Here is a 25,737-nt window from a genome sequence, read left to right on the forward strand (position 1 = left end):
GGTCAGATCTATAGATGTTGTAGTTGGAAATTTTAAATTTGTCATTTGATTTGAGGTGGGTTTCACTTAACAAAATTACATCCAGACTGTGCTGGTTGATGTAGTTTTGAATTTCAAATTTTTGTTTTTAATACCATTACTATTATAAAACATAAACTCGGCATAATAAATATGTTGCATGGTATTTGGATTAGCCGTATGGGCGTAAATATTCATGCTCGTTTTGGATGAACATCTTTAGTGCTGCCATTGCAGTCTTGAGCCTGGTGTCGGGGTTAGAAGCCTGCTTGTGTTGCTGGTAAATTTGATAAATTTCAGTAATGAACCCGGTGAATTCTTCAAAAGTGTTGTTCTTCTATGTCTCTGTTTACTGATTTTCGTCTATTTTTGGAGGATTGGTCTTCTTTATCGTTATTTATAGAGTTGTTATTATTCATGAGGGATTTCCTGTCGTTAACCGTCTTTGGGTTGCTCTTGGTAATCGCCGCATATGATTTGTTGTACGGGGCTTAAATGAATTTGGTGTTAATGAAGAAACTTCATTAATTTTTTCAATATCTGTATTTCCTGGTCTTTTAGGGCATTCCTTACTACAGGATGCATGTCCTCCTCCACAGGGGACACATTTCGCAGGAAATTCTTTACCTTTTTGAGAGCACTGGAAGGATTTGTGATTATCGGCGCGTCTGACGTTTTGTCCACGAACGTTTCTTTCCTCAATTTCCTGTACAGTCGGTTACAAAAGTATTCGAACACCGGTACCCATCAGAAAATGACAAGGAGGCCTTATTTTTTTTTTTTGTTTTTTTTGTTTTTTTTTTCCTGTCTCTTGTGTTATTCCATCCTAAGTTTTCTTCTTTCCCCATCTTGGAAAAGACTGAAAAATGGTCACCATCTCTCTTTGAATTGGGAAGCCATTTTGAGAAAAGCGGACGACCTCACCTTGGACAACGGAAATGACAGCTCACCACACCTCTCCGTCTCTTTGCATTGGGACGCGATTTTGAGAAAAAGCGGACGACTCCATCTTGGAAAATAGGCATTCGATATGTTTTGGCTTGCTGTATTTAAGTCGGGGTGGAATCCGGTCAGCTAGCTGTGTTCTTTTCCACGGTGAAATATTGCTATCATTTCATTGAAAGTGACCTGGTAATATTTCAGGATAAACCCTCGTACATTGGGCTAAGTTCTCACCTCTCATGGATGAGAGTACCTAAGTAAGAACTTAAAATTTTAGATACGTTTCTTAGGTTAAAATTCTGATTGAAATACTTCTTTTAAGGTATATGACTTAACTTTCCAAGATGTCACTAATTGTGTGTGTGAATTAAGGTAGTTTAAAATATAACACCTGCTTCAAAGCTAACAGTAAAGTTTATTTTGTTTATTTGTCATTTAAAATTACCTGCTTATTGTCTTTCGGTGCCATCTTTCTACCATCGCTGAAATAATTTACTCATCTCGAAGATCATTATCCCTTTTATTGTGTGTATCCATAATAACTGTCTAAATTTTTTTCTTTTATTGTTCATGTTGTAGCCGTACATTAAAAAACCCTTTCGCTTACTGTACTTCTGTCGTATTAGGAAAATCAGCTGCTTTTCTATCAACTGCAGTCATGATTTTAGTAACAATGTAGCACATTGCTGGAATTTAAAACAAAGGAAAATCATTTGCTTTTCTATCAACTGCAGTCATGATTTTAGTAACAATGTAGCACATTGCTGGAATTTAAAACAAAGAAGGCTACTTTTTGAAGTTTTATATATTAAGAAACGGTATTAGATATTTCTCCTTGTGTATAATTATTCTTTAATTTCAAAGTAGTTAAAATCTAATGATTCCTTTCTTTCCCCCCTTGGCCTCTCCTAGTGTAATTTGTCATCATTTTTGTGCACTCTTGGATTGCAGAACATGATATCGTTAAAGAAAAAGAACGAAGATGGAACGGACAAATAATGCAGAGCAAAAAGACATCTGTGGCTGGTAATTCTTGTTTTATCTTAACTTTATTTCCATTAGAAATGCTTGAATGTTATAATTTGTACGTCCCTTCTCACATGTTGCTTTATATTGGAGTTTTACTAGTTATTTATTTTACATGATCGCTTCATATTATGTTTTAATGTTTAGGTTAGCATTTGTACTTTAATTTGTGCATTAATTTAGGTTTTGAATTCCATATTGAATTGTCTGAATTGGTGCTTTCTTTATATTGTATTGTAATATTCAAAGTGAGGTTGAACTGTTAATTACACTATAATTATCCGAAGTTTGAGATTTGTTAGAGTTCTGTTGCTTCGTAGTGGTTTCAAAAGTACTGCAGTGGTGTAACTTTTTCCCTTTCCCATTATGAGGAGGAGGCTAAACATTTTCCTCTCTGTGTGGCCTAATATTTTCCCTGTCCAACGGAGTCTTCTCTTCCCGACAGGCCAGTGTAATTGCACTGCCTGTGTATAAAACAATTTTGTTTCAGTTTTTCCCGAATTTATAGTCTCTATCAAGTGCTGTTTTTCTTAAAACCATTGAAAGATAAGTGTTGAATAAAAAAGAAATGTAAATAAAAATTTAATGTATACTCGTAAATAAAGTTAGTGGAGCCAAATTGTCTTCTGTTAAGGATGCTCAAAATGTGCTTTTTCTTAGTTGTTTTAAGCAATACTCTATTATATTTTTTCCCTAATCTGAACAATTTTGGCATATTGTGCAGTTTTATGAACCAATTTGCAAAGATCCCTTTAAAATTGATTTGATAAATAAAATTCATTTTGAAATAAAATCAGAGATGTTTTTTTATTATCGAAGTAAAATTCTGCAGACTAACTTTCTACTTGGTTTTAAAAAGCACTCTGAAAGTTTGTTTTGGACTTGTTTTTGTTCTCTTGGCAAATACATGACAGAATTATTTTTTGAAAAAGCTGATGACTTTTGCTTATAAGAATGACTGATACAACTGTAAGCGTGTCGCTGTAAAGAGCACGTTTCCCAGTAGCTCTTTTAAAGTGTCCGTTTTTTTCTTTAATTGTGTCAATCTCCGCTAGAAGATCAGACATTGCTTCTCTGTTATTTAACGATTCCTTCATGTTATCTTCAGTTAAAAGCTGTTCCTCGTAATAAGCGCTTTCATTATCAAGGGGTTTTATAAGCACCCAATTCTTCTTTTGTAATTTTCTGATTCATTGTTTGACTTCTCTATCTTCCAGATGTGACAATTCTTCGGAATGCTTTGCATTTGAGATTTGTAAGATTTGTTTGGACTTCATTTTCAATTGATGGAAATGGTTTAAAATAGCAGATAAATTCTTTCCGGTGTTGATGGATGCATGTTGAACCACGTATGAATGAAATTCTAGCAGTGGACAAATTAAATGGAATCCTGTAAGGTACTGCTATACGCGAAATCACGCTTTACGAGTCTGCGCTCAGCAAGTATCTGCTGTATTAGAAATGATAGGCTACGAAACGTGACTTGAAGAATGATATGAGGTATGTAGAATGCAGATTGGTTGTTTAGTCGTGATAAATAAACAGTCTATACAGATGACCGAAAATAATAAAATTTAGATGGATTAACTATAAAGTATTTTACTCCTGGACCATGGATTAGTCATAAACAGTACTTGTGTAAAAACAGATTAAAGTATATGGATTCCCTGTTTAAGAAAGGAATTTCTCTCTGACAGTATGCAGTCTGTACCATACCTGGAATAGCGAGGTGTTGCGTCTTCAGGGAAACAAAATCTTTTATTCTGTAATTTTTTACTGAAAATATGTGTTTAAATTTTGTTACCTAGATAACAAAATTAGATAACCCTATTTTTAACTCTTTTTATATGAAAATGAAACCAAATACAGACAAAGACATAAAATTGCATTCCTTCCCTTAGTGCAGTTATGCGCAACTTTAACTTAAAGGGAGCCAATTTTGAGTTTATAAAATTTTGGCGAGCTACAAGTATCTAGTGCACTTTTAATATTTCAGTTATAAATACATTACACAAAGTATAAATATGTGTGGTATAATATGTTAAAGAAAAGGTATAGTCTTTGTATTATTTACAAAAAATTCAGCAAGATGAAAGTTAAATACAGGGAAATCATATTTTAATGTGAAATTTAACACTGCATTTCTTCTGCGAGTTTTTTTTTTTTCCCTCTGGTACATGCAATGATATGGCTAAATCCTTGCAGTCGTTGGGATGTTGATTTGTTATCCTGTATCTAAACATTTATTTTAACAAGTTCAGTGTTGAAAATCCTCTTTCACATTTTTAAGTAGATCAGAAGCAGGAATTTATCTTTTAAAAAGTTTAACTGTTCATGATTTTTCTGTTCTAGGACTATTCAAATGGCTTTTTGTGATATTCTTGATCTTAATTAGGATGAAAATCAGTTATTTCCATTTCTAGATCAATAGAATTGTTATTTAACATATTTGCAATCTTTTACCATTTTTCTTAAATACTAGTATTATGTAATGGGTTTGAAGTGAATGAAGTAGTTAGCCTAATTTTAAATACACTCGAAACATCTAATTTAGAAACTAATTTAAGCTCGATGAGATTTTCCAAATGATTGTTTCAGTTTTCTTATATTTCATGCCTTAGTTCTCCAGATTTTCAAAGGGCAAAACGTACATTACATTACGGTAAAAATGTATATTCCTCAAATTTGTGTAATATTTTCACAAAATTAATTTTGATTTAAAATGAATTTATAATAGCCTTTAATTCAAAGACTTTAGTTCTCTTGTCCTCCCTCAAATTTAAGATTTATTTACTGTGTCTGTAAGAATGGCTAAATCATAGAACCAGGTATGTTCAATAATTTCTTCATAAGTTTCGTTTCTGGATTTTGAAAATTCTTCTATGAAACTTTTGTAACAGAAGCTGAGATGGACCCCGGCAAGCAAGACAGAATGTCCCTTCCCTGATTGAAAAGTTCTATCATTTCTTTGAAAGTGACCTTCTAAAATTTCAGAATAAACCCTCGTAACACTAATAAATGTATATAGATTTTTTAATGTTTTTTTAATGCGTGTTTGGTTCTTAAAATATTTTGAGCTATTATTTTACTAATACTGTATGTGAATTAACACAGTTTAATATAGAACACCTGCTTCAAGGCTAAAGGTAAAGTATTTGAATAATGTTTTACCTTTCGTCTGTTTTCAGACGCAGGTTCTATTCTACAATTTACGGAATTTTTCGGTATTGGACATCTCACATAGCTGACAAAATTTCGTTCCTATGTTTAGGTTTCATAGTACAATAGGTTGAGCATCCCTACATTAGTATATGACTTTGATTTCTTCGAAAGAAAAAGAAGTATCTTAGTTTTCTTGAATTTTTGGTCAAAATTTTAGTATGTACGTAATTGCAATAGCTCTTCCACGAAATTGCATTTAAACTTTTTGTAACATTTCAAAAGGCTGTATCATTCAATGGCATTTGATGTGTTTTGGCTTGCTATATTAACCTGGGCTCGAACCCGGGCAGCTAGACAATATGTTCTTTCCCTGAGTGAAATATTTCTATAATTACATTAAAGTCACCTGGTAATATTTCAGGTTAATTTCTGGTATATCGGACTAAGCTGTCCTCTCTCATGGATGAGAGTACCTAAATGAAGACAGGGTTCGTAGCGGTCCTTACAAGTGCTTATAAGTCCTTATATTTAAAAATAAAATATAAAGCCTTTATAGGTGCTTACTTTTTCTTTAAAGCCCTTATTTTTTTGTTTTCAGTGCTTATTTTTTGCTTTTAGTGCTTTTTTTAATGAACGTGCTATTTCCCCCCGTACCAAAGCCAAAAAACTAAATAAACAACTTTTCTTCCTTACATGGAATGTCAGATGGTAAATCATACTCCCGGAAATAGCTTTTCCCCCTTTCTCCGCATTAACGTAACCTATGGTGCACGCGAGAGTACAGACAGGTGCACGTCGTTCTAGTGGTCAAAGAATTGCGAAAACCGTGGAAATTCCAATACATTCGGTATTCTTTTCCTCCCACCCAAATACTACACATGTTTGAATTTCTATCAAGATTTTAATAATTTACATTCATGTTCCGCGTGGTCAGTTCATATTCGTGTTTATTATGCTCGTTATGCTTATATTGTGAGCATATGTATGAATATTTATAATATAGTTGCAGTAGCTACTGAAGTGTAGATAATCTTCCAAAAATGGGTTTATTTTTACACTCGTTAGCTTTCTAAGGAATAATATTTGGAATGGCTTAAATAAAAGGAAAGTAATCGAATAGTCATAATAATTTTTTTTTTCCCCCAATACATTATACAGTACGGAGGTTGGGAGGTTCTCCCCTTTCTCCGCAAAATCTCTAATATTGAAGCAGCGGACTTTTTTTGTCACTGTCCAATCTGGATTGAATAGGACTAAAAGTTTTGCGGTCTACCCAACCCAAGCGAAGAATGATTCTATTCTGGAAATTTAACAGTCTGTTCAAAATTAGAATCAAAAACACCCCAGAGTAGTAAGTCTCTTTCTTTTCCTTTATTTAGTTCTATATTGTCGGAATGCCGGCAGCTCTTGATTCCGATTGCGTAATATCACGTATGGAAGAATTACGCCGCACGTATTGCACAATAACGTTTGCCAGGGTTGCCACGCTACCTGGAAAACCGGGAGAACCGGGAAAAGTCAGGGAATTCAAAAATTGACCAAAAAATTCAGGGAAAAGTCAGGGAATTTAAGTATTTTTGTCAAAATCTGGAAAAGTCAGGGAAGTTCATACAATGATCCCGCCAAAAAAAGCGATTTTTGCGCCGACTTTGGAAGAGATAACTTTTTTGGCGAATTGCCTATCACGTGAGTGTCTGCTGGCATAGAGCCAATTTTCGCAGCTCCAATTTGATTGCCTTTTAGAAAGGCAAAGCAAGTTTCCCGCAACTTTTGGTTTCCAGTATTCTCGAGAATCGCATGTGCAGTGCATGAACTAAAGAAAGTACCTGTTCTCGTATAAAACAAAATGGGTTTAATCTTAGTATACGGTACCATGGAGGTTAGAATCAAAGAATATGTATTGTAAAGAAGGAAAACCTCTCTGCAACAGTCGTGGCTCCGTTCCATCATAGAGGGAAACAGCTGTGCATGCGTGATATATCTGCCGCCAAAGCTGGAAACCGGTGTCGAAGTTCGAAGGTCACGTTATCAAGAGTTCATTAAATGAATATCCTTTAAAATTTCTTTAACCACTTGCGCTAAAAAGACGTGCCGCGCACGTCGAGATGTTTTTGTATCAAACTGCGAGCGACGTGAACACCACGTCGATAAGCATTTATCGCAAAAATGAAAATAACATGGTGCACACGTCGCCTAACAACGAGATTGTTTATTTCTCGAGTTACAGCTCTGGATTGCACTCGCAGATGCGGAGCGGCGTAAATGAGACACTTTACCACTTGCTATATTGTAGCGCACGGCACCGCAACCGTGAAGTTTAGTCTTAGCGCAAGTAGTTAAACTCTAAATTAAAAGAAAATATTTTTTGGCGCAAGTAAATTAATTCATAGGTTAGTAATTTTCAGGGGGGGAAAACTACGAAAATCCGTTTTTAAAATTATTGCGAAAAATCCAAGAAGAAACGTCCTTTGATAAAACGTTTCTTCTTGGATTTTTCGCAATAATTTAAAAACGGATTTTCGTAGCTTTCTTTTTGTCAAAGAACGTTTCTTCTTAACACGTTTCTCAATTTCCGGTACACATCGCGGAGAGGGAAATTCTGGCCGCCAGGTTCCGTCGCCAAATCCCTTGGCAAATTTTCCCTCCGCATTCTAGCGGCGTAATAGCATTTTACTTGTATGGAAAATTTTCTTCTTTACATAGACCAAAGAATTAGAGATTCTTTGCATAGACGTTTTTTGGTTAAAATAATCTCCATGTATGAATTTGGCGACATGATGATGTGCAGTAAACGGGTCATTTTGGTCTTGGCGACAATTTTCAAAATCGTGCCAAAGCCTTACCGTATACTAGAATTTTACCGCAAAATCTTTTTAAACTTTTCTTTTTAATAAATACCTTGCCATTTTGCAGTAAAATAAAAAATAGTAATCTGTCATCTAGGCTAACCATGTAATATAACTATATTCGCTAAAATATCGTTGATTATTCTAATTCAATTTTTAAGTAATTATCTTTATTTTTATGTTATTCGTATAATTTAATGATGCTTCTTCCCTCTAAATTTATTAATTATTAGTAAATAATATTTCTAAATTTCAGGAAATTTTCTCTGGCATAATCTTGAAATTAATTCTAGCAGTATGATGACATACCATCACGAAATTTAATGCATATATTTTTTTCTTATGTATGCTGCGAACTAAATATAAAATACCTCAATTTATTAAAATAGATTTCTTTGTTTCGTTTAGCTGCAGAATGTCTGCAAAAAAAGCCTTATTTTATTCCAGATTGGGAAGATTCTAATCTCAATCTTCAATGGAGAAAACAAGAACTATTATAATTATATTTGTGTTTTCAAGTGTTAAGGTGCTGTTTAAGAACATACCTCACACAAATTAAATTTACCTAAAATCTAACCTAACTATTTAGCATTGCGTTGTGATTTATAAGGACCGGATTAGCCTCGTGTTGAACTGGTGATGATCATGAGTAATAATTAAATAAAACATACATTTGTTATCCAATGTATATATCTTAAATTTTATTAAGTTTCTTAAGTGGAAAAGTAAACAAAATTATCAAACAAAGTATACCAAGAATAATTAAGAATAAATGTCCTCTGGGATTTATTGAATAATTAAGTGAATTTGCTACACAATACAAGTAATACCATAATTTACCTCTTAGCATAGCCAACGTACATTACGCGGATAGACTGGAATTTTCTTGAAACGTACCTGGAAAACCTGGAAAAGTCAGGGAATTTCATTCTCCTGTTTGAGTGGCAACCCTGGTTTGCGGTATTTTGCAGAGATAATTAATTTTGATGTTCAGTCTGAGATTTATTTATGAACACTTAAAAGAGTTTTACTGTTCTTTCTAAGCAGAATATTTCTCAGTTCCGTTGGTCTATTTTTATATGAAGCACATATCGGAATGTCAAAATCATTTTTTTAGCCGAGCAATCTAAAAAACGGCTACAATCTCCCCTCCTCCTCTTTTCCCACTTACGCTCGACTATACGGAATATTCGGCAGTTTCCGAGTATGCGGGTTAGTTAAGCTTTTACTGTTAAAGGATGACTGCATGAAGCAATTTCCCATCTCCTGATTTCAGAAATGTTCCTCTTTTTTACTTAAATTACTTTGCTTGGAATATATGTTAAGGAAAAACAGTTATGCAATGAAAATTTAGAAAATGTTCAGAATTTTGATTCAAGTTAAATTCTTTAATATAAGAGGAAAAATAAATTGTATTTATTATTAGGTGCCAAGCGAATACAATTAATATGGCTTATTATTATTTATTTTCTATATTTTGAACTGAAATTTCAACATTAAATCTTGTAATATAGTTTAGTTCTGCATAGTTTTTTTTCCTCTCATTGTAAACGAATTCTGTAAATTGAACTGTCATTTAAAATTTAAAAAAAAAAAAAAAAAAAATTAATTGTTTTCCATGGTTGAGGTAATGCTTATTCTTTTAATAAATATTGCATTGATCATATTTTGAATTGCAAGTCTAATTTTTCTTTTAAGGTTATGCAGTTGCATATAATGAAATTAGACAAGCGCTTATTTTTTTTTTCTTAAAATGTGCTTGAAAAGTGCTTATAGGTGCTTATTTTTTTAACTAAAATGTGGCTATGAACTCTGAAAGAACTTAAAATTAGAAACGGTTCTTACGTTAAAATTCTGAATGAAATATTTCTTTTATGGTATATGACTTTTATTTCCAATATGTTCTTCTAAGTCTGTTTTTAGAGTGGTGTTTTTGTGCCCTTTTATTAAAAAAATCTTTAAAAGTATATATGTATAGCTCTTTTAATGTTAATGTATTGCGAGTTTAATTCTGACTCTATTTTGATCTGTTGTGTCACTAATTCTGTGTGTGAATTAAGATAGTTTAATATATAACACCTGCTTCAAAGCTAGCAGTAAAGTTTATTTTGTTTATTTGTGATTTAAAATTACCTGCTCTTTGTCTTTTGGTGCCATCTTTCTACCAGCGCTGCAATTATTTACTCTTCTCGAAAATCATTATCCCTTTTATTCTGTGTATCCGTAATAACTGTGTAATTTTTTTTTCTTTCATTATTCATGTTGTACCCATATATTAAAAACCCCTTTCGCTTACTGTACTTCTGTCGTATTAGGAAAATCAGCTTTTCTATCGATTGCAGTCATGCTTTTAGTAACAATGTAGCACATTGCTGGAGTTTAAAACAAAGAAGGCGACTTTTGAAGTCTTATATATTAAGAAACAATATTAGATATTTCTCTTTGTGTATAATTATTCTTTAATATTAAAGTAGTTAAAATCTAATGATTCCTTTTTTTCCCCTTTTGGCCTTTTCTAGTGTAATTTGTCATCACTTTTGTGCACTCTTCGAATGCAGAACATGATATCGTGAAAGAAAAAGAACGATGATGAAAAGAACGGAGGAATAATGCAGAGCAAAAAGACATCTGTGGCTGGTAAGTCTTGTTTTATATCAACTTTATTTCCACTAGAAATGCTTGAATGTTATAATTTGTCCGTCCTTTTTCACATGTTGCTTTATATTGGAGCTTTACTATTTATTTATTTTACATGAACGCGTCACATTATGTTTTAATGTTTAGGGTAGCATTTGTGCATTAATTTCGTAGGTTTTTGAATTCCATTTTTAAGTGTCTGAATTTGTGCTTTCTCTATATTGTATTGTAATATTCGAAGTGAGGTTGAACTGTTAATCACACTATAATTATCAGAAGTCTGAGATTTGTTAGAGTTCTGTTGCTTCGTAGTGGTTTCAAAAGTACTGCTGTGGTGTAATTTTTTCCCAAGTGGCCTCCTTTCGCATTACAAGGAGGAGGCTAAACATTTTGTTCTCTGTGTGGCCTAATATTTTCCCTGTCCAACGGGGTCTTCTCTTCCCAACAGGCCAGTGTAATTGCACTGCCTGTGTATAAAACAATTTTGTTTCAGTTTTTTCCGAATTAAGAGTCTCTCTATCAATTGGTGTTTCTCTTAAAACCATTGAAAGATAAGTGTTGAATAAAAAAGAAATGTAAATAAAAATTTAATGTATACTCGTAAAGAAAGTTAGTGGAGCCAAATTGTCTTCTGTTAAGGATGCTCAAAATGTGCTTTTTCTTAGTTGTTTTAAGCATACTTTATTATATTTTTTCCCTAATCTGAACAATTTTGGCATATTGTGAAGTTTTATGAACCAATTTGCAAAGATCTCTTTGAAATTGATTTGATAAATAAAAATTCATTTTGAAATAAAATCAGAGATGTTTTATTATTATCGAAGTAAAATTCTGCAGACTAACTTTCAACTTGGTTTTGAAAAGCACTCTGAAAGTTATTTTGGACTTGTTTTTGTTCTCTTGGCAAATACATGACAGAATTATTTTTTGAAAAAGCTGATGACTTTTGCTTATAAGAATGACTGATACAACTGTAAGCGTGTCGCTGTAAAGAGCACGTTTCCCAGTAGCTCTTTTAAAGTGTCCGTTTTTTTCTTTAATTGTGTCAATCTCCACTAGAAGATCAGACATTGCTTCTCTGTTATTTAACGATTCCTTCATCTTATCTTCAGTTAAAAGCTGTTCCTCGTAATAAGCGCTTTCATTATCAAGGGGTTTTATAAGCACCCAATTCTTCTTTTGTAATTTTCTGATTCATTGTCTGACTTCTCTATCTTCCAGATGTGACAATTCTTCGGAATGCTTTGCATTTGAGATTTGTAAGATTTGTTTGGACTTCATTTTCAATTGATGGAAATGGTTTAAAATAGCAGATAAATTCTTTCCGGTGTTGATGGATGCATGTTGAACCACGTATGAATGAAATTCTAGCAGTGGACAAATTAAATGGAATCCTGTAAGGTACTGCTATACGCGAAATCACGCTTTACGAGTCTGCGCTCAGCAAGTATCTGCTGTATTAGAAATGATAGGCTACGAAACGTGACTTGAAGAATGATATGAGGTATGTAGAATGCAGATTGGTAGTTTAGTCGTGATAAATAAACAGTCTATACAGATGACCGAAAATAATAAAATTTAGATGGATTAACTATAAAGTATTTTACTCCTGGACCATGGATTAGTCATAAACAGTACTTGTGTAAAAACAGATTAAAGTATATGGATTCCCTGTTTAAGAAAGGAATTTCTCTCTGACAGTATGCAGTCTGTACCATACCTGGAATAGCGAGGTGTTGCGTCTTCAGGGAAACAAAATCTTTTATTCTGTAATTTTTTACTGAAAATATGTGTTTAAATTTTGTTACCTAGATAACAAAATTAGATAACCCTATTTTTAACTCTTTTTATATGAAAATGAAACCAAATACAGACAAAGACATAAAATTGCATTCCTTCCCTTAGTGCAGTTATGCGCAACTTTAACTTAAAGGGAGCCAATTTTGAGTTTATAAAATTTTGGCGAGCTACAAGTATCTAGTGCACTTTTAATATTTCAGTTATAAATACATTACACAAAGTATAAATATGTGTGGTATAATATGTTAAAGAAAAGGTATACTCTTTGTATTATTTACAAAAAATTCAGCAAGATGAAAGTTAAATACAGGGAAATCATATTTTAATGTGAAATTTAACACTGCATTTCTTCTGCGAGTTTTTTTTTTTTTTTCCCCTCTGGTACATGCGATGATATGGCTAAATCCTTGCAGTTGTTGGGATGTTGATTTGTTATCCTGTATCTAAACATTGATTTTAACAAGTTCATTGTTGAAAATCCTCTTTCACATTTTTAAGTAGATCGGAAGCAGGAATTTATCTTTTTAAAAGTTTAACTGTTCATGATTTTTCTGTTCTAGGACTCTTCAAATGGCGTTTTGTGATATTCTTGATCTTAATTAGGATGAAAATCAGTTATTTCCATTTCTAGATCAATAGAATTGTTATTTAACATATTTGCAATCTTTTACCATTTTTCTTAAATACTAGTATTATGTAATGGGTTTGGAGTGAATGAAGTAGTTAGCCTAATTTTAAATACACTCGAAACATCTAATTTAGAAACTAATTTAAGCTCGATGAGATTTTCCAAATGATTGTTTCAGTTTTCTTATATTTCATGCCTTAGTTCTCCAGATTTTCAAAGGGCAAAACGTACATTACATTATGGTAAAAATGTATATTCCTCAAATTTGTGTAATATTTTCACAAAATTAATTTTGATTTAAAATGAATTTATAATACCCTTTAATTCAAAGACTTTAGTTCTCTTGTCCCCCCTCAAATTTAAGATTTATTTACTGTGTCTGTAAGAATGGCTAAATCATAGAACCAGGTATGTTCAATAATTTCTTCATAAGTTTCGTTTCTGGATTTTGAAAATTCTTCTATGAAACTTTTGTAACAGAAGCTGAGATGGACCCCGGCAAGCAAGACAGAATGTCCCTTCCCTGATTGAAAAGTTCTATCATTTCTTTGAAAGTGACCTTACAAAATTTCAGAATAAACCCTCGTAACACTAATAAATGTATATAGATTTTTTAATGTTTATTTAATGCGTGTTTGGTTCTCTTACAAAATTTTGAGCTATTATATTACTAATTCTGTATGTGAATTAACACAGTTTAATATAGAGCACCTGCTTCAAGGCTAAAAGTTAAGTATTTGAATAACGTTTTACCTTTCGTCTGTTTTCAGACGCAGGTTCTATTCTACAATTTACGGAATTTCTCGGTATTGGACATCTCACATAGCTGACAAAATTTCATTCCTATATTTAGGTTTCATAGTACAATAGGTTGAGCATCCCTACATTAGTATATGACTTTGATTTCTTCGAAAGAAAAAGAAGTATCTTAGTTTTCTTGAATTTTTGGTCAAAATTTTAGTATGTACGTAATTGCAATAGCTCTTCCACGAAATTGCATTTAAATTTTTTGTAACATTTCAAAAGGCTGTATCATTCAATGGCATTTGATGTGTTTGTGCTTGCTATATTAACCTGGGCTCGAACCCGGGCAGCTAGACAATATGTTCTTTCCCTGAGTGAAATATTTCTATAATTACATTAAAGTCACCTGGTAATATTTCAGGTTAATTTCTGGTATATCGGACTAAGCTGTCCTCTCTCATGGATGAGAGTACCTAAATGAAGACAGGGTTCGTAGCGGTCCTTACAAGTGCTTATAAGTCCTTATATTTAAAAATAAAAGATAAAGCCCTTATAGGTGCTTACTTTTTCTTTAAAGCCCTTATTTTTTTGTTTTCAGTGCTTATTTTTTGCTTTTAGTGCTTTTTTTAATGAACGTGCTATTTCCCCCCGTACCAAAGCCAAAAAACTAAATAAAAAACTTTTCTTCCTTACATGGAATGTCAGATGGTAAATCATACTCCCGGAAATAGCTTTTCCCCCTTTCTCCGCATTAACGTAACCTATGGTGCACGCGAGAGTACAGACAGGTGCACGTCGTTCTAGTGGTCAAAGAATTGCGAAAACCGTAGAAATTCCAATACATTCGGTATTCTTTTCCTCCCACCCAAATACTACACATGTTTGAATTTCTATCAAGATTTTAATAATTTACATTCTTGTTCCGCGTGGTCAGTTCATATTCGTGTTTATTATGCTCGTTATGCTTATATTGTGAGCATATGTATGAATATTTATAATATAGTTGCAGTAGCTACTGAAGTGTAGATAAACTTCCAAAAATGGGTTTATTTTTACACTCGTTAGCTTTCTAAGGAATAATATTTGGAATGGCTTAAATAAAAGGAAAATAATCGAATAGTCATAATAATTTTTTTTTCCCCCAATACATTATACAGTACGGAGGTTGGGAGGTTCTCCCCTTTCTCCGCAAAATCTCTAATATTGAAGCAGCGGACTTTTTTTGTCACTGTGCAATCTGGATTGAATAGGACTAAAAGTTTTGCGGTCTACCCAACCCAAGCGAAGAATGATTCTATTCTGGAAATTTAACAGTCTGTTCAAAATTAGAATCAAAAACACCCCAGAGTAGTAAGTCTCTTTCTTTTCCTTTATTTAGTTCTATATTGTCGGAATGCCGGCAGCTCTTGATTCCGATTGCGTAATATCACGTATGGAAGAATTACGCCGCACGTATTGCACAATAACGTTTGCCAGGGTTGCCACGCTACCTGGAAAACCGGGAGAACCGGGAAAAGTCAGGGAATTCAAAAATTGACCAAAAAATTCAGGGAAAAGTCAGGGAATTTAAGTATTTTTGTCAAAATCTGGAAAAGTCAGGGAAGTTCATACAATGATCCCGCCAAAAAAAGCGATTTTTGCGCCGACTTTGGAAGAGATAACTTTTTTGGCGAATTGCCTATCACGTGAGTGTCTGCTGGCATAGAGCCAATTTTCGCAGCTCCAATTTGATTGCCTTTTAGAAAGGCAAAGCAAGTTTCCCGCAACTTTTGGTTTCCAGTATTCTCGAGAATCGCATGTGCAGTGCATGAACTAAAGAAAGTACCTGTTCTCGTATAAAACAAAATGGGTTTAATCTTAGTATACGGTACCATGGAGGTTAGAATCAAAGAATATGTATTGTAAAGAAGGAAAACCTCTCTGCAACAGTCGTGGCTCCGTTCCATCATAGAGGGAAACAGCTGTGCATGCGTGATATATCTGCCGCCAAAGCTGGAAACCGGTGTCGAAGTTCGAAGGTCACGTTATCAAGAGTTCATTAAATGAATATCCTTTAAAATTTCTTTAACCACTTGCGCTAAAAAGACGTGCCGCGCACGTCGAGATGTTTTTGTATCAAACTGCGAGCGACGTGAACACCACGTCGATAAGCATTTATCGCAAAAATGAAAATAACATGGTGCACACGTCGCCTAACAACGAGATTGTTTATTTCTCGAGTTACAGCTCTGGATTGCACTCGCAGATGCGGAGCGGCGTAAATGAGACACTTTACCACTTGCTATATTGTAGCGCACGGCACCGCAACCGTGAAGTTTAGTCTTAGCGCAAGTAGTTAAACTCTAAATTAAAAGAAAATATTTTTTGGCGCAAGTAAATTAATTCATAGGTTAGTAATTTTCAGGGGGGGAAAACTACGAAAATCCGTTTTTAAAATTATTGCGAAAAATCCAAGAAGAAACGTCCTTTGATAAAACGTTTCTTCTTGGATTTTTCGCAATAATTTAAAAACGGATTTTCGTAGCTTTCTTTTTGTCAAAGAACGTTTCTTCTTAACACGTTTCTCAATTTCCGGTACACATCGCGGAGAGGGAAATTCTGGCCGCCAGGTTCCGTCGCCAAATCCCTTGGCAAATTTTCCCTCCGCATTCTAGCGGCGTAATAGCATTTTACTTGTATGGAAAATTTTCTTCTTTACATAGACCAAAGAATTAGAGATTCTTTGCATAGACGTTTTTTGGTTAAAATAATCTCCATGTATGAATTTGGCGACATGATGATGTGCAGTAAACGGGTCATTTTGGTCTTGGCGACAATTTTCAAAATCGTGCCAAAGCCTTACCGTATACTAGAATTTTACCGCAAAATCTTTTTAAACTTTTCTTTTTAATAAATACCTTGCCATTTTGCAGTAAAATAAAAAATAGTAATCTGTCATCTAGGCTAACCATGTAATATAACTATATTCGCTAAAATATCGTTGATTATTCTAATTCAATTTTTAAGTAATTATCTTTATTTTTATGTTATTCGTATAATTTAATGATGCTTCTTCCCTCTAAATTTATTAATTATTAGTAAATAATATTTCTAAATTTCAGGAAATTTTCTCTGGCATAATCTTGAAATTAATTCTAGCAGTATGATGACATACCATCACGAAATTTAATGCATATATTTTTTTCTTATGTATGCTGCGAACTAAATATAAAATACCTCAATTTATTAAAATAGATTTCTTTGTTTCGTTTAGCTGCAGAATGTCTGCAAAAAAAGCCTTATTTTATTCCAGATTGGGAAGATTCTAATCTCAATCTTCAATGGAGAAAACAAGAACTATTATAATTATATTTGTGTTTTCAAGTGTTAAGGTGCTGTTTAAGAACATACCTCACACAAATTAAATTTACCTAAAATCTAACCTAACTATTTAGCATTGCGTTGTGATTTATAAGGACCGGATTAGCCTCGTGTTGAACTGGTGATGATCATGAGTAATAATTAAATAAAACATACATTTGTTATCCAATGTATATATCTTAAATTTTATTAAGTTTCTTAAGTGGAAAAGTAAACAAAATTATCAAACAAAGTATACCAAGAATAATTAAGAATAAATGTCCTCTGGGATTTATTGAATAATTAAGTGAATTTGCTACACAATACAAGTAATACCATAATTTACCTCTTAGCATAGCCAACGTACATTACGCGGATAGACTGGAATTTTCTTGAAACGTACCTGGAAAACCTGGAAAAGTCAGGGAATTTCATTCTCCTGTTTGAGTGGCAACCCTGGTTTGCGGTATTTTGCAGAGATAATTAATTTTGATGTTCAGTCTGAGATTTATTTATGAACACTTAAAAGAGTTTTACTGTTCTTTCTAAGCAGAATATTTCTCAGTTCCGTTGGTCTATTTTTATATGAAGCACATATCGGAATGTCAAAATCATTTTTTTAGCCGAGCAATCTAAAAAACGGCTACAATCTCCCCTCCTCCTCTTTTCCCACTTACGCTCGACTATACGGAATATTCGGCAGTTTCCGAGTATGCGGGTTAGTTAAGCTTTTACTGTTAAAGGATGACTGCATGAAGCAATTTCCCATCTCCTGATTTCAGAAATGTTCCTCTTTTTTACTTAAATTACTTTGCTTGGAATATATGTTAAGGAAAAACAGTTATGCAATGAAAATTTAGAAAATGTTCAGAATTTTGATTCAAGTTAAATTCTTTAATATAAGAGGAAAAATAAATTGTATTTATTATTAGGTGCCAAGCGAATACAATTAATATGGCTTATTATTATTTATTTTCTATATTTTGAACTGAAATTTCAACATTAAATCTTGTAATATAGTTTAGTTCTGCATAGTTTTTTTTCCTCTCATTGTAAACGAATTCTGTAAATTGAACTGTCATTTAAAATTTAAAAAAAAAAAAAAAAAAAATTAATTGTTTTCCATGGTTGAGGTAATGCTTATTCTTTTAATAAATATTGCATTGATCATATTTTGAATTGCAAGTCTAATTTTTCTTTTAAGGTTATGCAGTTGCATATAATGAAATTAGACAAGCGCTTATTTTTTTTTTCTTAAAATGTGCTTGAAAAGTGCTTATAGGTGCTTATTTTTTTAACTAAAATGTGGCTATGAACTCTGAAAGAACTTAAAATTAGAAACGGTTCTTACGTTAAAATTCTGAATGAAATATTTCTTTTATGGTATATGACTTTTATTTCCAATATGTTCTTCTAAGTCTGTTTTTAGAGTGGTGTTTTTGTGCCCTTTTATTAAAAAAATCTTTAAAAGTATATATGTATAGCTCTTTTAATGTTAATGTATTGCGAGTTTAATTCTGACTCTATTTTGATCTGTTGTGTCACTAATTCTGTGTGTGAATTAAGATAGTTTAATATATAACACCTGCTTCAAAGCTAGCAGTAAAGTTTATTTTGTTTATTTGTGATTTAAAATTACCTGCTCTTTGTCTTTTGGTGCCATCTTTCTACCAGCGCTGCAATTATTTACTCTTCTCGAAAATCATTATCCCTTTTATTCTGTGTATCCGTAATAACTGTGTAATTTTTTTTTCTTTCATTATTCATGTTGTACCCATATATTAAAAACCCCTTTCGCTTACTGTACTTCTGTCGTATTAGGAAAATCAGCTTTTCTATCGATTGCAGTCATGCTTTTAGTAACAATGTAGCACATTGCTGGAGTTTAAAACAAAGAAGGCGACTTTTGAAGTCTTATAGATTAAGAAACAATATTAGATATTTCTCTTTGTGTATAATTATTCTTTAATATTAAAGTAGTTAAAATCTAATGATTCCTTTTTTTCCCCTTTTGGCCTTTTCTAGTGTAATTTGTCATCACTTTTGTGCACTCTTCGAATGCAGAACATGATATCGTGAAAGAAAAAGAACGATGATGAAAAGAACGGAGGAATAATGCAGAGCAAAAAGACATCTGTGGCTGGTAAGTCTTGTTTTATATCAACTTTATTTCCACTAGAAATGCTTGAATGTTATAATTTGTCCGTCCTTTTTCACATGTTGCTTTATATTGGAGCTTTACTATTTATTTATTTTACATGAACGCGTCACATTATGTTTTAATGTTTAGGGTAGCATTTGTGCATTAATTTCGTAGGTTTTTGAATTCCATTTTTAAGTGTCTGAATTTGTGCTTTCTCTATATTGTATTGTAATATTCGAAGTGAGGTTGAACTGTTAATCACACTATAATTATCAGAAGTCTGAGATTTGTTAGAGTTCTGTTGCTTCGTAGTGGTTTCAAAAGTACTGCTGTGGTGTAATTTTTTCCCAAGTGGCCTCCTTTCGCATTACAAGGAGGAGGCTAAACATTTTGTTCTCTGTGTGGCCTAATATTTTCCCTGTCCAACGGGGTCTTCTCTTCCCAACAGGCCAGTGTAATTGCACTGCCTGTGTATAAAACAATTTTGTTTCAGTTTTTTCCGAATTAAGAGTCTCTCTATCAATTGGTGTTTCTCTTAAAACCATTGAAAGATAAGTGTTGAATAAAAAAGAAATGTAAATAAAAATTTAATGTATACTCGTAAAGAAAGTTAGTGGAGCCAAATTGTCTTCTGTTAAGGATGCTCAAAATGTGCTTTTTCTTAGTTGTTTTAAGCATACTTTATTATATTTTTTCCCTAATCTGAACAATTTTGGCATATTGTGAAGTTTTATGAACCAATTTGCAAAGATCTCTTTGAAATTGATTTGATAAATAAAAATTCATTTTGAAATAAAATCAGAGATGTTTTATTATTATCGAAGTAAAATTCTGCAGACTAACTTTCAACTTGGTTTTGAAAAGCACTCTGAAAGTTATTTTGGACTTGTTTTTGTTCTCTTGGCAAATACATGACAGAATTATTTTTTGAAAAAGCTGATGACTTTTGCTTATAAGAATGACTGATACAACTGTAAGCGTGTCGCTGTAAAGAGCACGTTTCCCAGTAGCTCTTTTAAAGTGTCCGTTTTTTTCTTTAATTGTGTCAATCTCCACTAGAAGATCAGACATTGCTTCTCTGTTATTTAACGATTCCTTCATCTTATCTTCAGTTAAAAGCTGTTCCTCGTAATAAGCGCTTTCATTATCAAGGGGTTTTATAAGCACCCAATTCTTCTTTTGTAATTTTCTGATTCATTGTCTGACTTCTCTATCTTCCAGATGTGACAATTCTTCGGAATGCTTTGCATTTGAGATTTGTAAGATTTGTTTGGACTTCATTTTCAATTGATGGAAATGGTTTAAAATAGCAGATAAATTCTTTCCGGTGTTGATGGATGCATGTTGAACCACGTATGAATGAAATTCTAGCAGTGGACAAATTAAATGGAATCCTGTAAGGTACTGCTATACGCGAAATCACGCTTTACGAGTCTGCGCTCAGCAAGTATCTGCTGTATTAGAAATGATAGGCTACGAAACGTGACTTGAAGAATGATATGAGGTATGTAGAATGCAGATTGGTAGTTTAGTCGTGATAAATAAACAGTCTATACAGATGACCGAAAATAATAAAATTTAGATGGATTAACTATAAAGTATTTTACTCCTGGACCATGGATTAGTCATAAACAGTACTTGTGTAAAAACAGATTAAAGTATATGGATTCCCTGTTTAAGAAAGGAATTTCTCTCTGACAGTATGCAGTCTGTACCATACCTGGAATAGCGAGGTGTTGCGTCTTCAGGGAAACAAAATCTTTTATTCTGTAATTTTTTACTGAAAATATGTGTTTAAATTTTGTTACCTAGATAACAAAATTAGATAACCCTATTTTTAACTCTTTTTATATGAAAATGAAACCAAATACAGACAAAGACATAAAATTGCATTCCTTCCCTTAGTGCAGTTATGCGCAACTTTAACTTAAAGGGAGCCAATTTTGAGTTTATAAAATTTTGGCGAGCTACAAGTATCTAGTGCACTTTTAATATTTCAGTTATAAATACATTACACAAAGTATAAATATGTGTGGTATAATATGTTAAAGAAAAGGTATACTCTTTGTATTATTTACAAAAAATTCAGCAAGATGAAAGTTAAATACAGGGAAATCATATTTTAATGTGAAATTTAACACTGCATTTCTTCTGCGAGTTTTTTTTTTTTTTTCCCCTCTGGTACATGCGATGATATGGCTAAATCCTTGCAGTTGTTGGGATGTTGATTTGTTATCCTGTATCTAAACATTGATTTTAACAAGTTCATTGTTGAAAATCCTCTTTCACATTTTTAAGTAGATCGGAAGCAGGAATTTATCTTTTTAAAAGTTTAACTGTTCATGATTTTTCTGTTCTAGGACTCTTCAAATGGCGTTTTGTGATATTCTTGATCTTAATTAGGATGAAAATCAGTTATTTCCATTTCTAGATCAATAGAATTGTTATTTAACATATTTGCAATCTTTTACCATTTTTCTTAAATACTAGTATTATGTAATGGGTTTGGAGTGAATGAAGTAGTTAGCCTAATTTTAAATACACTCGAAACATCTAATTTAGAAACTAATTTAAGCTCGATGAGATTTTCCAAATGATTGTTTCAGTTTTCTTATATTTCATGCCTTAGTTCTCCAGATTTTCAAAGGGCAAAACGTACATTACATTATGGTAAAAATGTATATTCCTCAAATTTGTGTAATATTTTCACAAAATTAATTTTGATTTAAAATGAATTTATAATACCCTTTAATTCAAAGACTTTAGTTCTCTTGTCCCCCCTCAAATTTAAGATTTATTTACTGTGTCTGTAAGAATGGCTAAATCATAGAACCAGGTATGTTCAATAATTTCTTCATAAGTTTCGTTTCTGGATTTTGAAAATTCTTCTATGAAACTTTTGTAACAGAAGCTGAGATGGACCCCGGCAAGCAAGACAGAATGTCCCTTCCCTGATTGAAAAGTTCTATCATTTCTTTGAAAGTGACCTTACAAAATTTCAGAATAAACCCTCGTAACACTAATAAATGTATATAGATTTTTTAATGTTTATTTAATGCGTGTTTGGTTCTCTTACAAAATTTTGAGCTATTATATTACTAATTCTGTATGTGAATTAACACAGTTTAATATAGAGCACCTGCTTCAAGGCTAAAAGTTAAGTATTTGAATAACGTTTTACCTTTCGTCTGTTTTCAGACGCAGGTTCTATTCTACAATTTACGGAATTTCTCGGTATTGGACATCTCACATAGCTGACAAAATTTCATTCCTATATTTAGGTTTCATAGTACAATAGGTTGAGCATCCCTACATTAGTATATGACTTTGATTTCTTCGAAAGAAAAAGAAGTATCTTAGTTTTCTTGAATTTTTGGTCAAAATTTTAGTATGTACGTAATTGCAATAGCTCTTCCACGAAATTGCATTTAAATTTTTTGTAACATTTCAAAAGGCTGTATCATTCAATGGCATTTGATGTGTTTGTGCTTGCTATATTAACCTGGGCTCGAACCCGGGCAGCTAGACAATATGTTCTTTCCCTGAGTGAAATATTTCTATAATTACATTAAAGTCACCTGGTAATATTTCAGGTTAATTTCTGGTATATCGGACTAAGCTGTCCTCTCTCATGGATGAGAGTACCTAAATGAAGACAGGGTTCGTAGCGGTCCTTACAAGTGCTTATAAGTCCTTATATTTAAAAATAAAAGATAAAGCCCTTATAGGTGCTTACTTTTTCTTTAAAGCCCTTATTTTTTTGTTTTCAGTGCTTATTTTTTGCTTTTAGTGCTTTTTTTAATGAACGTGCTATTTCCCCCCGTACCAAAGCCAAAAAACTAAATAAAAAACTTTTCTTCCTTACATGGAATGTCAGATGGTAAATCATACTCCCGGAAATAGCTTTTCCCCCTTTCTCCGCATTAACGTAACCTATGGTGCACGCGAGAGTACAGACAGGTGCACGTCGTTCTAGTGGTCAAAGAATTGCGAAAACCGTAGAAATTCCAATACATTCGGTATTCTTTTCCTCCCACCCAAATACTACACATGTTTGAATTTCTATCAAGATTTTAATAATTTACATTCTTGTTCCGCGTGGTCAGTTCATATTCGTGTTTATTATGCTCGTTATGCTTATATTGTGAGCATATGTATGAATATTTATAATATAGTTGCAGTAGCTACTGAAGTGTAGATAAACTTCCAAAAATGGGTTTATTTTTACACTCGTTAGCTTTCTAAGGAATAATATTTGGAATGGCTTAAATAAAAGGAAAATAATCGAATAGTCATAATAATTTTTTTTTCCCCCAATACATTATACAGTACGGAGGTTGGGAGGTTCTCCCCTTTCTCCGCAAAATCTCTAATATTGAAGCAGCGGACTTTTTTGTCACTGTCCAATCTGGATTGAATAGGACTAAAAGTTTTGCGGTCTACCCAACCCAAGCGAAGAATGATTCTATTCTGGAAATTTAACAGTCTGTTCAAAATTAGAATCAAAAACACCCCAGAGTAGTAAGTCTCTTTCTTTTCCTTTATTTAGTTCTATATTGTCGGAATGCCGGCAGCTCTTGATTCCGATTGCGTAATATCACGTATGGAAGAATTACGCCGCACGTATTGCACAATAACGTTTGCCAGGGTTGCCACGCTACCTGGAAAACCGGGAGAACCGGGAAAAGTCAGGGAATTCAAAAATTGACCAAAAAATTCAGGGAAAAGTCAGGGAATTTAAGTATTTTTGTCAAAATCTGGAAAAGTCAGGGAAGTTCATACAATGATCCCGCCAAAAAAAGCGATTTTTGCGCCGACTTTGGAAGAGATAACTTTTTTGGCGAATTGCCTATCACGTGAGTGTCTGCTGGCATAGAGCCAATTTTCGCAGCTCCAATTTGATTGCCTTTTAGAAAGGCAAAGCAAGTTTCCCGCAACTTTTGGTTTCCAGTATTCTCGAGAATCGCATGTGCAGTGCATGAACTAAAGAAAGTACCTGTTCTCGTATAAAACAAAATGGGTTTAATCTTAGTATACGGTACCATGGAGGTTAGAATCAAAGAATATGTATTGTAAAGAAGGAAAACCTCTCTGCAACAGTCGTGGCTCCGTTCCATCATAGAGGGAAACAGCTGTGCATGCGTGATATATCTGCCGCCAAAGCTGGAAACCGGTGTCGAAGTTCGAAGGTCACGTTATCAAGAGTTCATTAAATGAATATCCTTTAAAATTTCTTTAACCACTTGCGCTAAAAAGACGTGCCGCGCACGTCGAGATGTTTTTGTATCAAACTGCGAGCGACGTGAACACCACGTCGATAAGCATTTATCGCAAAAATGAAAATAACATGGTGCACACGTCGCCTAACAACGAGATTGTTTATTTCTCGAGTTACAGCTCTGGATTGCACTCGCAGATGCGGAGCGGCGTAAATGAGACACTTTACCACTTGCTATATTGTAGCGCACGGCACCGCAACCGTGAAGTTTAGTCTTAGCGCAAGTAGTTAAACTCTAAATTAAAAGAAAATATTTTTTGGCGCAAGTAAATTAATTCATAGGTTAGTAATTTTCAGGGGGGGAAAACTACGAAAATCCGTTTTTAAAATTATTGCGAAAAATCCAAGAAGAAACGTCCTTTGATAAAACGTTTCTTCTTGGATTTTTCGCAATAATTTAAAAACGGATTTTCGTAGCTTTCTTTTTGTCAAAGAACGTTTCTTCTTAACACGTTTCTCAATTTCCGGTACACATCGCGGAGAGGGAAATTCTGGCCGCCAGGTTCCGTCGCCAAATCCCTTGGCAAATTTTCCCTCCGCATTCTAGCGGCGTAATAGCATTTTACTTGTATGGAAAATTTTCTTCTTTACATAGACCAAAGAATTACAGATTCTTTGCAAAGACGTTTTTTGGTTAAAATAATCTCCATGTATGAATTTGGCGACATGATGATGTGCAGTAAACGGGTCATTTTGGTCTTGGCGACAATTTTCAAAATCGTGCCAAAGCCTTACCGTATACTAGAATTTTACCGCAAAATCTTTTTAAACTTTTCTTTTTAATAAATATCTTGCCATTTTGCAGTAAAATAAAAAATAGTAATCTGTCATCTAGGCTAACCATGTAATATAACTATATTCGCTAAAATATCGTTGATTATTCTAATTCAATTTTTAAGTAATTATCTTTATTTTTATGTTATTCGTATAATTTAATGATGCTTCTTCCCTCTAAATTTATTAATTATTAGTAAATAATATTTCTAAATTTCAGGAAATTTTCTCTGGCATAATCTTGAAATTAATTCTAGCAGTATGATGACATACCATCACGAAATTTAATGCATATATTTTTTTCTTATGTATGCTGCGAACTAAATATAAAATACCTCAATTTATTAAAATAGATTTCTTTGTTTCGTTTAGCTGCAGAATGTCTGCAAAAAAAGCCTTA

At 33.0% G+C, this 25,737-nt stretch overlaps 1 long non-coding RNA gene across 2 annotated transcripts in view; it reads left to right on the plus strand.

Annotated features, from left to right (window-relative positions):
- Window positions 1-25,737, plus strand: part of LOC146992667 (uncharacterized) — a 264,717-nt gene that overhangs the window by 25,147 nt on the left and 213,833 nt on the right. For both annotated transcript variants that reach the window (XR_015039064.1, XR_015039063.1), the window contains exon 2: window positions 1,873-1,986. This is a non-coding gene — a long non-coding RNA (uncharacterized LOC146992667). The remainder of the gene's footprint in view (window positions 1-1,872; window positions 1,987-25,737) is intronic.

This window comes from Stegodyphus dumicola, chromosome X2 (assembly GCF_044657685.1).
Source record: "Stegodyphus dumicola isolate Sdum_Otavi_A_Nest chromosome X2, ASM4465768v1".
Classification (NCBI taxonomy): Eukaryota; Metazoa; Arthropoda; class Arachnida; order Araneae; family Eresidae; genus Stegodyphus; species Stegodyphus dumicola.